Source organism: Strongylocentrotus purpuratus, unplaced genomic scaffold (genome assembly GCF_000002235.5).
Source record: "Strongylocentrotus purpuratus isolate Spur 01 unplaced genomic scaffold, Spur_5.0 spur5_scaffold_14, whole genome shotgun sequence".
Lineage (NCBI taxonomy): Eukaryota > Metazoa > Echinodermata > Echinoidea > Camarodonta > Strongylocentrotidae > Strongylocentrotus > Strongylocentrotus purpuratus.
Window position 1 is genome coordinate 19767655 of NW_022145599.1, and position 9416 is coordinate 19777070.

A 9416-nucleotide genomic window follows, 5' to 3' on the forward strand; every position below is an offset into this window, starting at 1 on the left:
TGTAAAAAGTAACATGTCTAATTTTGATTTATGAGACAACTTGGTTAGCAGTTGGGTTTAGACTGTTGGTCAATTACCATGGACCTTTGGCCTTTATTAGACTTTATAAATATCTCACCACTCTTGTCCAATTTCATCTAAGTTTGGACCCTTTTTTCAAAAAAATCATCAAAAAGTAGACCATTTGCCCCTTTTGTGAAATTTAATCAGGTCCTCGCACTCAGCTATTGGGTAGGGCCAGATAACCATTAAAGCATAATCATGTGTTCAATGTGTTTCTATTAAGTTATGTCTGCAGATCAAATGGGACTTTGTACCATCTATGATCAGATCCCCAGTTAGTCAAGGCCAAATTGTGAATAAAGTTTTACAGATCAAAGTGGACTCAAAGCTTGCCAGCTTCGATAATTTTCCAGTTGCAGTCAATTATCAGGGAGCATTGACCAATGTGTAACATCAGTTTGTATAAAGATTTGCAGGGTAAGTGGGGTATATTTCTGCGACAAACTATGATCAGCTTCTGACCAAGAACATTGTTTATTTAAGGATGCACTCAGCAACATGCTTTATGCAGTATAGTTCATCTCGTATGTAACTCAAAAACTATTGATGGGAAGTGTATAAAGGTATACATTTTCTGGCTGAAAATGACCTGTTAAATCCATTGAACACATACAATTTGGACAACAATTTATCATTTTTTTTACCCATTTTTTTCGACCACCATAAATAAAATATCCTTGCAACAAAAAATTATTTTCCTAGTGTCCAAAATATAACTCACAATGTACCAAAAATATAATAACCAAGTTTGAACTTATGAGTTGGGGCTATAAAAAAAGTTCTAGGGCCTAATTACAAAAAAACGTTACTAGATTTTATAGTAGGTACAATGTATTCTGTATGAAATCTTAAATCAGAAATGTTTTATTTTTTAGTCCTGAGGGTTCAAAACTCATATAAACTATAAAAATGAAATGGCTGAAATTATGATTTTATGCAGAAACATGGATTTTCAGTTGCATTTTCAATCTCATCTTGAAAACCCCAAGATCCTGTGTCTCGATCCTGACTTTGGTATACGGTTGCCGACAATATGCTGCATCCGATGGTACATTAGACATTTTTTCCAATTGAATTTATATGGATTTGAGAGTAAACGTCCACATGGTCTCACCATCTGTTTACATTGCTTGCTGTTTCCATGGGCGTTGTGTCACGTAGATAGATTGCGCGGATATTGCACATCGTGTTGCAATGTGACGGGGACACGTAGCATGCATCGCATAAGGACACTGAATTTTGCGTTAAAAAAGGTTTCATCTGTAGTTTTGTTAGATTTTAAACCTGAAAAGGGTCCACAAAACAGTTTTTGATGGTTCAATGTTTATATTAGCATCACAGAATTTACTGACATGATGGAACAGAGTTTGAAGATAGCAAAAAAAAAAAATCATTTAAGGGTATGGCAAACTTTGACGTTGCTGGGTGCATCCTTAAGTTGTAGGTAATTACATGTTTTAAGATGTTAAAAGTTGTGTAGATCAAATGGGGACTTTGCAGGCCAACCTTGATTATTACCTCCCGGCTGGTCGTCCTAGGAATTGAATAGCCCATGTATAAAGGTTTTCAGCTTAAACGGGGACATATGATGCTCACTTGTGTTGACCCAGCTGGGGAGATAATAAGAGTTAGCCCAAAGTCCCTTTGCAAACATGAGATGCTCCATTGCATTTCTCCAATCTGTGATCTGATCAAACTTGTTAAGGTACTATGCCCATTCAAGTTTGATATCTCCTCATTTGGCTGGGATCAGAAGCATCTTCGTTCCTGTACTGTGTAGAGTAGCAACTCATTTACACAAAGTTGGTGGGGGTTTGGATTTAGGTTTGTGTTATCAGGATAGAATGAAATTTACAAGAACACCTTGGAAATTGAATTCCTCTTTGTATTATTTGGAACTTTGTGTTAAGAAAAGGGTTTGCAAGAACGAGTTGCCACTGTATGAGGTAATTTGTTGGTCAAACAGCGACTTATGGGTCAGCTTTGATAAGCTACAGAGTTGGTCACCTCCAATCTTGCATATACCATTGAGTGTATTCAATTTTTCATCCAGTGTTGTTTTGAACAGTTTTATAGTTTTACATACATGTACACAATCTATATAAAGTTCTGAAATGGATAGTGCATGCAAGAGTGTTTTGTTCATATATGAAAATGTGACATATTACAAATTTACCCTTGGTTCAGTTTGTTGTTATGAATTTCTGATGTTTGTGTTTGTTTTTGTTTTTTGTAAAGAGTGAGTTAAATGTCTTAACAAGACATGTTCTCATGCAATGCAATCAATGCAATCAATTGTTAATCTTTTCCTGTTATGTGGAAAAAAATGTGTATGCTTTAAGTAATGAATACCCTTTGTTTCATCACAACTTCTGTAGTGACATCACCTGCAAAGAACACTTTTTCTGGGTTTGAATTCCAAGCGTGATGACCACCGCCAATTATAAGTGTGGGTTCTGCTTCTAAAGGAACATTAAAAAAATAGTTTTTATTGAATTGAATCTTGTCTTCCTGATGATTTATAAAATATTTTAGATGGGAATCTGTAGATGAGTTATACAACAAATGATAAATGTTTTATTCATCGGATAGAATATTTTCATTTTAGTGGAAGATTGGCCGTTCCGCCAGCTCCTGGTATGGTGCAACTAATCTTTCACCTCATGAAAATATTCTTACCAGAGCACTCTCAAATTATATGTATAACATTTTGTTATTTGATGTAGCTAGTATGAGCAATGTTGTAATACATTTGTTAGTTGTGTATTAAAATGTAACCACTAGCCTGTATTAAACAGTATATCATATTATAATAGTTAGATCAGGTATATACAGTTTACAATTCACCGTTCATAGTGTACATGTTAAAAAAGTTGATTGTTCAGTATCATTGCAGTTAAATGCTGGTTGACCAAAATTTGTGGAATGGCTGGTATTTCAGAAAAGGAGTTGAAACAGAAGGTCAGGTTTATCATTGAAGAAATATTATTTGGGCAAAAGCTGTTTTATATCAAATTCATTCTAAAAATAAATCATGTTTTGTATTATAGGTATACCTACACTACATTGTACATTACTCTGTATTTTACCAAAACGTCTGTAGTGACAAGCTACAGAGTTGGTCAACTCCAATCTTGCATATACCATTGAGTGTATTCAATTTTTCATCCAGTGTTGTTTTGAACAGTTTTATAGTTTTACATACATGTACACAATCTATATAGAGTTCTGAAATGGATAGTGCATGCAAGAGTGTTTTGTTCATATATGAAAATGTGACATATTACAAATTTACCCTTGGTTCAGTTTGTTGTTATGAATTTCTGATGTTTGTGTTTGTTTTTGTTTTTTGTAAAGAGTGAGTTAAATGTCTTGACAAGACATGTTCTCATGCAATGCAATCAATTGTTAATCTTTTCCTGTTATGTGGAAAAAAATGTGTATGCTTTAAGTAATGAATACCCTTTGTTTCATCACAACTTCTGTAGTGACATCACCTGTCAGGTTTATCATTGAAGAAATATTATTTGGGCAAAAGCTGTTTTATATCAAATTCATTCTAAAAATAAATCATGTTTTGTATTATAGGTATACCTACACTACATTGTACATTACTCTGTATTTTACCAAAATGTCTGTAGTGACATCACATGCTTTTCGTGCGTGCTTCATGATCGTTAAGATAAGGTGATTGAATAGGCATGGACAGGTTGATACGCTTGGAACGCAAACTAGTTGACGTCACTACAAATGTTTTGTGAAACAAAGGGTATTGTCGTCGTATTCAAATTTGAATTTAGATTCTCTGTAGGGCCCACCAGTGGGAATAGCCCAGCACCCATAGACAGTCAAAATGAAGAATGATGTGCAAAACTATAATGCTGGTTGAAGAGATGAATGATCACTATGTCTGGTTTGTCGTCTACGTCGGACTATAACCCAACTCCATGGACAATGTGACCTATTATCTGACATGAAAGTGATAATTTAAAATGTCTATATGTAGTCCATTTTCCAACAGTTTTGTTTGACTGTATTTCTTTGCCCAATACTTTTGTACAAAGAAGACAAGATTAGCACAAAAGTGATGTATTGGTCATGTTTTGATGTTACTATCCATCCACTAAAATGTAATGTTTATATGTTCATAACATATCACTTTGTAACCCGAGTTCTATACAAAAATGAAATGGATTATGGAATTCGGAATCCTGGGTTCAGAACACAAATATGCTGATACTTTCCACTTGCTTTTATTAACAAATGTAACTTTCATTCTTTAAATTAAGATCTTGATTAAAGAGACACGGGCATATTTGGGAAATATTTGTCCAACTCTGATATTTCTGTTGCGATCTTATTTTGATGTACACATCTTGACTGCCCAGCACGCCATTCCAAAGTGGATATTTTCAAAGCAGATACTAATGCCCTCGCTGGGACTGAAGGTTTTTGTAGGGATTTTAAATAAAATGTTATTATTCAGATCCATATTCATGCCGCCTTTAAAAGCAAAATCACCACTTACGATTTTTTTTTTTTTTAACAGCTTGAAGCGAAATACATTAGTTTTTTATCATGTCAGATTTCAATTTTGTAACATCTAAACATGAAAATTAAGGTTTTGCAAAAACGCTATTCAGAAGCTTAGTACTCAAACTCTTTCTTGTGTATACCAAATTATGATAGAGGTAAATATTAATGTTATGTAGTTTGCTACTCCAATTTCAATATTGCAACACCATGATTCACTTTTATATGGGAATTTTTGTTTTTAAAGGTCACTGGGGGCTGATTTCACTGCAAAAGAAGGCATGAATATGGGTCTAAACAATCCCCAAGTTGCGAGTAACTCCTCTCCTACCATACCTGTATAACAGCCCACCTATGTGTTCGTTGTCCTCTGAACTGAGATGTATCATGTTTTGTTGGAACCTTGTTTTATAAGCCTTATTTTTTCAAAGTTGTCTTTAATAATAAAAACAGTTTTGCTGTATTTGAAAGGCATGTCGAAGTATTTTATTTTATATTAAAGGGGCATCTCATGTTTTTATGATTTTATTCCGGCTTATCTTGATACTCCACCATGTGAATGAAACAAGGTCGTAACTGACATTTTGGGCACAAATTAGTTTTCTTTTTATTTTGAAAGAATTAAATATTCATTTTTTAAATTAGACTTCAAGTCTCAAATTTAAACAGTTTTATTTTATAAAAGAAAGAAGATGGTAAGAGACAAAGAAAACAAAGTTGAACACAAAATGGCTTCTCCCGCAAAATGAAGAAAATGTAGATACGACCTTTGTTGCATGCACATGATGACTTATAAGTTTGCAAATGGTTGGTTTTTGACATATTCACCTGAAAAACAACAATATGGTAATAAGACTATCTTGGAAACACTTAGGAGGCATTAGATAGGATTTTTAGATAGGGTTTTTGCAAGTTTGTTCGTCAATCTGATAAATCTTCAGAAAACCTGTTACACTATGTTTAAGCATGATACACTCGCCAATTATACGATTTACTGGATTGATACAGCTATATTCACTATTAGTTATTTGATTTGAGAAATTTATTATGAAATGATTTCGTTCTGTGAACGGAAAGAAATTAAAATGTTCATACATTTTAGGATTTCTATCGTGAACATGTAGATCTGCAGAACAGGTGGCGAAGGTTTCAGATGGCATCAAAATCTGGGGTGGTTTTGTATAAATCCGGGGGGGGGGGGGAATGTTGTGGATCACGAAATGCCCCTTTAAATGTCTTTGAGTTGAAACATTTGAACTTGTCAATGAAGCAGCTGTGCTGTGCTATGTCCCGACCCTTTGAACCATAATGTAGGCACCCTTTTTCACCTGACAGTTATTATATTTAAAATGAAGACTTATAAGGAGAAGAAGTACCCGATTCACAAAATACTAGTTCATTTTGGAAAATGGCGTCGTAAACAAATTACCACCACGTTTAAATTTGTCATGACCTGTTTTCATGCACTCCACATACCTACTGTAAATTTCAGCTCTGATGACAAAATGAATGTGGTGTTTTGTTTTGTTTTCGGCCCCGGCTGGTTGGTGATGTAGCACTAGACGCATGAAAAGTGGGTTAAATACACCCTGAAATAAAGAAGTCCACGTTTTGACAGGAAGAAAAGCAGGTCCACGTTTTCATGTAGGGGTCAAGCGTTACCCAAGGTCCACAGTTCACAACATCGAGCCCTCGGTTACATTAAAGTCCACAGTAATTTTGTACTATTGAATCAGAAAGAGATTTAAACATGTTACTAAAAGGAATTCCTTTTTTTTCCAAACGAAGTTTTTAAATGAGAAATTTTGTACTAGTCATTTCCAAGTCAACATTATCAAAATACACCCTGAAATAAAGAAGTCCACGTTTTGACAGGAAGAAAAGCAGGTCCACGTTTTCATGTAGGGGACAAGCGTTCCCCAAAGCCCACAGTTCACCACATCGAGCCCTCGGTTACATTAAAGTCCACATTAATTTTGTAATATTGAAATCGGGAAGAGATTTAAACATGTTACTAAAGGGAATTCCTTTTTTTTTTCCAAATGAAGTTTTTAAATGAGAAATTTTGTACTAGTCATTTCCAAGTCAACATAAAAAAACACCCTAAAATTAAGAAGTCCACGTTTTGACAGGAAGAAAAGCAGGTCCACGTTTCATGTAGGGGACAAGCGTTCCCCAAAGTCCACAGTTCACCACATCGAGCCCTCGGTTACATTAAAGTCCACATTAATTTTGTAATATTGAAATCGGGAAGAGATTTAAACATGTTACTAAAAGGAATTCCTTTTTTTTTCAAAATGAAGTTTTTAAACGAGAAATTTGTACTAGTCATTTCCAAGTCAACATTATCAAAATACACCCTGAAATAAAGAAGTCCACGTTTTGACAGGAAGAAAAGCAGGTCCACGTTTTCATGTAGGGGTCAAGCGTTACCCAAAGTCCACAGTTCACAACATCGAGCCCTCGGTTACATTGAAGTCCACAGTAATTTTGTACTATTGAAATCGGGAAGAGATTTAAACATGTTACTAAAAGGAATTCCTTTTTTTTCTCCAAATGAAGCTTTTAAATGAGAAATTTAGTACTAGTCATTTCCAAGTCAACTCCAAAATACACCCTGAAATAAAGAAGTCCACGTTTTGACAGGAAGAAAAGCAGGTCCACGTTTTCATGTAGGGGTCAAGCGTTACCCAAAGTCCACAGTTCACCACATCGAGCCCTCGGTTACATTAAAGTCCACAGTAATTTTGTAATATTGAAATCGGGAAGAGATTTAAACATGTTACTAAAAGGAATTCCTTTTTTTTTTTCCAAATGAAGCTTTTAAATGAGAAATTTAGTACTAGTCATTTCCAAGTCAACATTATCAAAATACACCCTGAAATAAAGAAGTCCACGTTTTGACAGGAAGAAAAGCAGGTCCACGTTTTCATGTAGGGGACAAGCGTTACCCAAAGTCCACAGTTCACATCATTGAGCTCTCGGTTACATTGAAGTCCACATTAATTTTGTACTATTGAATCGGAAAGAGATTTAAACATGTTACTAAAAGGAATTCCTTTTTTTCCAAATAAATTTTTAAACGAGAAATTTGTACTAGTCTTTTCCAAGTCCACATCAAAATACACCCTGAAATAATGAAGTCCACGTTTTGACAGGAAGAAAAGCAGGTCCACGTTTTCATGTAGGGGACAAGCGTTACCCAAAGTCCACAGTTCACAACATCGAGCCCTCGGTTACATTGAAGTCCACAGTAATTTTGTACTATTGAAATCGGGAAGAGATTTAAACATGTTACTAAAAGGAATTCCTTTTTTTTCTCCAAATGAAGCTTTTAAATGAGAAATTTAGTACTAGTCATTTCCAAGTCAACTCCAAAATACACCCTGAAATAAAGAAGTCCACGTTTTGACAGGAAGAAAAGCAGGTCCACGTTTTCATGTAGGGGTCAAGCGTTACCCAAAGTCCACAGTTCACCACATCGAGCCCTCGGTTACATTAAAGTCCACAGTAATTTTGTAATATTGAAATCGGGAAGAGATTTAAACATGTTACTAAAAGGAATTCCTTTTTTTTCTCCAAATGAAGCTTTTAAATGAGAAATTTAGTACTAGTCATTTCCAAGTCAACATCAAAATACACCCTAAAATAAAGAAGTCCACGTTTTGACAGGAAGAAAAGCAGGTCCACGTTTTCATGTAGGGGACAAGCGTTACCCAAAGTCCACAGTTCACCACATCGAGCCCTCGGTTACATTAAAGTCCACAGTAATTTTGTAATATTGAAATCGGGAAGAGATTTAAACATGTTACTAAAAGGAATTCCTTTTTTTTCTTCCAAATGAAGCTTTTAAATGAGAAATTTAGTACTAGTCATTTCCAAGTCAACATCAAAATACACCCTAAAATAAAGAAGTCCACGTTTTGACAGGAAGAAAAGCAGGTCCACGTTTTCATGTAGGGGACAAGCGTTCCCCAAAGTCCACAGTTCACCACATCGAGCCCTCGGTGAAGCTTTTAAATGAGAAATTTAGTACTAGTCATTTCCAAGTCAACTCCAAAATACACCCTGAAATAAAGAAGTCCACGTTTTGACAGGAAGAAAAGCAGGTCCACGTTTTCATGTAGGGGTCAAGCGTTACCCAAAGTCCACAGTTCACCACATCGAGCCCTCGGTTACATTAAAGTCCACAGTAATTTTGTAATATTGAAATCGGGAAGAGATTTAAACATGTTACTAAAAGGAATTCCTTTTTTTTTTTCCAAATGAAGCTTTTAAATGAGAAATTTAGTACTAGTCATTTCCAAGTCAACATCAAAATACACCCTAAAATAAAGAAGTCCACGTTTTGACAGGAAGAAAAGCAGGTCCACGTTTTCATGTAGGGGTCAAGCGTTACCCAAAGTCCACAGTTCACCACAGTGGCGGATCCAGGGGGGCGCCCCCCCCCCCCCCCCTGGGCACAAAAAAGAAGGAGAAAAAAAGTGGGACAAAAGGAAGGGAAAAAAAAGGGGGAAAAAAGAAGGGAAAAAAAAGATGGGAAAAAAAAAGAATGAAAAAAAAAAGAGAGAGAGAGAAAGAAAAGAAGGGAAAGAAAGAAGAGGAAGAAGAAAAGAAAAGGAGATCGGGGGCGAAAGGGCCTCGCCTCCCAGGCTGTTGCCTCCCCCCCCCCCCCCCCCCGCAATCAAAAAAATAAGAGAGAAGGAAGGAAATGGAAAGAAGAAAGGAAAAGAGGAGATAAACGGAAGGAAAATTGAGGAAGAAGAAAAGAAAAGAAGGGGGTATCAGTTGCAATTTTCCCGCCAACAAGTTGTGGATCG

The 9416-nt window shown here is 35.6% G+C and overlaps 1 long non-coding RNA gene across 1 annotated transcript; it reads right to left on the bottom strand.

The window, feature by feature from the left end:
• Window positions 1-2301: 2301 nt before the first annotated feature.
• On the bottom strand, window positions 2302-3603 carry LOC115923527. The gene is made up of 2 exons (XR_004063951.1): window positions 3561-3603; window positions 2302-2450 (listed from the first exon to the last, which is right to left on the bottom strand). It is a non-coding gene; the product is annotated as an uncharacterized LOC115923527 (long non-coding RNA).
• Window positions 3604-9416: the final 5813 nt, after the last annotated feature.